We start from the raw sequence: 2,897 nt of genomic DNA, 5'->3' as shown, positions 1-2,897 counted from the left end.
TTAGTGCATTTTTCTAAGTTATGCAAAAAGTGTGAAGTTTGATTTATCTGGGTTTGGTTAAGAATAAAAAATAATTTTATAAAAAAATATCAAAATTAATTTAAAAAGATAAATAAATAAATAGTCAAAACTGTATCATTATGCGTATCCTTAAACCTTATCATTATGTTAGTCATTATATACCTTTTTTATCAAAAAAGTTATATTGATTAGATGTCAAACTTTTTATAACTAATGCTTGTCTCGGTGGATCCCCGAAGCCTTCACAAGGTACACGTAGTCGGAGTTTAGTCAGTAAAAAAAAATAATAATAAAAAATTCAACGACATAAGCTCTTGGAATTAGTATGTACAATAGTATATACCTAAATACGTACATACGCATCTATGTGTGTACATGTAAGTAGCTACAGCTACATATACTATAGTATTTTGCTATAATAACAATAGCCAAAAGAAAGGTAAATCACACTAAGTAGATGAATGCTCCGTTAATAGATATGCACATATTCGGCCCTATGCTGACTATCGTCATCGTCAGTAAAAGTGACGATACGGCCATCGTCAGCCATGTTACTGATGCGCTGAAGATCGTCGACGATGACGATATTCCGCATAGGGCCGATTAATTTGGATCAGGCATGGGCAGCGCAGGCAGAACTACATAAATATGTGCACAAGTTTTAAGTAAAGTACACATACATACCTACGTTAAGACGATTTATAGATAAATGTTGCATAATTTTAGAAAATGTTCCAGCTAAATTTAGGGGTTTTGGGTTATTCATAACACAAAACATTGCCAAGGACTTACAAAATTTCACGAATATGATTAATTAGAAAAATTATTTAAAAAACTCAACAATATGGGTACCAAATGAAATATAAAATTATGTAATTTGAAAAAAAAATAAATAAAATATTTGTACAAATAGGTATTGCAACAAAAACCCTTTATGTAAATTTTTTTTTTCTAAGCTAATAAAGTTAGAAGAACGAAATTCGAGGATGTGGTCGTGTATGTATTAGTCATTATCTAGCATGTAATTTTTTCAAAAATAAATATTGCAAATTTTCAAGTATTTTCAAGGAGGAAATTTTAAAAGGACATTTTCAATACTTAATCGTCCTTGGCCCCTAGTTTTACGAATATATTGATTTTTTTTGTGTGTAAAAGTTTCGGTCGCACGGTGTTAGCGGAAAATACATAATACTCATAAAAAATATTAGTTGAAAACAGTTTCTCTAGCATATTCGTTTGGCAGTGTAATACTTTTTTATTAATTCCAAAAATGGATACTGAGGTTTTTTTTCAAAATACTGCATTAATACTTTTTTCCTGCCTTAATTTTTTAAATACACAGTGCTCGTGAAAATACGTTATAAAAATGCATATATGTACGTACATTACAGGTTTTATGTCAATAGGAACGACTTTCTGTAAGTTCTGACTAAATCCTGTAAACCGGACTACTATTGGAACAGACTAATAGCGACCATACATTGATCGAAGAGTCGATTGATTTATAATGAGGTTGTTCACACTTGCCGGTTATTTGGTTAAAAATTATTATTGTGTTGTGTATTTTATTGTTGTAAACTGAATAAAAAATATAACCATATAATCACATAACCTGATAACCAGGCAAGTGTGAACAACCGCAATTAGATTGTAAGATTGGTGAATCACGCACATAATCGTAAGTACTATCTTATCAGCGACCTAACTTCATGCATGGAACAAAAATTTAATTATGGGTACTTTTCGGCTATATGTTGTTATTTTCTTTTTTTTTGTAACTAAGGGATTAAACATTGACCTTATTTGTTGATAACAAAGAAAGGGAGTTTACAAATTCGACATTTAAAAGGGAAATGAGTCCATTGTCAGCAATTTACTTAAAATGCTTGTTAATTTTTATAAGAGAACTATACATATGTACTACAAAAAAAAAAAACAAGCAAAAGCGGGCTATAGAACTACAACATTTGGGGAAAATATTTTTTGGCCAATGTTATAACAACGGCAAGCAGAGCACTTACCAACTATAGGCAAATAATTTATTTATTTATTATGAGAAAAGAAGTGAATGAATCACGACTTTACTATGATTTAAGAAACACTAGTGTTGTAACACCTTCGGCTCGCCTTACAAAGAAAAATTTAGTTTAAGTACAATGTTTTTTAGCTTATATCTAAATGATAGTTAGCTCTAAATTAACTGCAACAGATCAGTCATCATTTAGTTCCAATTGTAACGGTAAAAACATTTTAGGGCAATTTTTCAGTAGCATAAACTATTGGTATTATTCAGCGCCTATTCACTGATTCCATCGTAGTTAGATTGTTATGCGAAAATGCTATCACTGATCGAGAGCAGTGTCACGTATAGTAGCCAGCGAAAATATTGAGGCCATAAATTAAGAATTTGGAGTGCAGATAAATCGTTTGGCTTGTCTCTGCCTAGGACATTCCAGCCAATGAATGTTGAACATTTTATCTACCCAGTTATTTATGATCCCCTTTATGTATGTCTGCTTTGGTCCTGTTTGGTGCTGTTGGTCCATACAAGGGCTTTGGACCATGAAATGCTACCTCTAGCTAGGCAGCACGTCTCTTCATTGAGATCAGTACGTTGATGACCCGGTAACCATCCCCGTAAAACCGTGTTCTTGATTCCAAGAGCTTTTAGAACACTGAGCAATCAGGCCTAGTACTTGAAGATGTTATGTGGGACTTCAGCGCCAGCAGAGCTGCTTGACTGTCCGACATAAAACGGATATATTTCTATGGCATTATAGGCAAATTTCTATTGCATGAATTTCCGCTTGAAAGATGGTGGGGAAGTTAAGTTGTCCATTTGTATCTATTTTTCTGAAAGTGCGGCTCAACTATGC

The sequence above is a fragment of the Rhagoletis pomonella genome, unplaced genomic scaffold, assembly GCF_013731165.1.
Source record: "Rhagoletis pomonella isolate Grant_MI unplaced genomic scaffold, Rhpom_1.0 Rhpom_scaffold_00008, whole genome shotgun sequence".
Classification (NCBI taxonomy): Eukaryota; Metazoa; Arthropoda; class Insecta; order Diptera; family Tephritidae; genus Rhagoletis; species Rhagoletis pomonella.
This window is presented reverse-complemented; position numbering follows the sequence as displayed.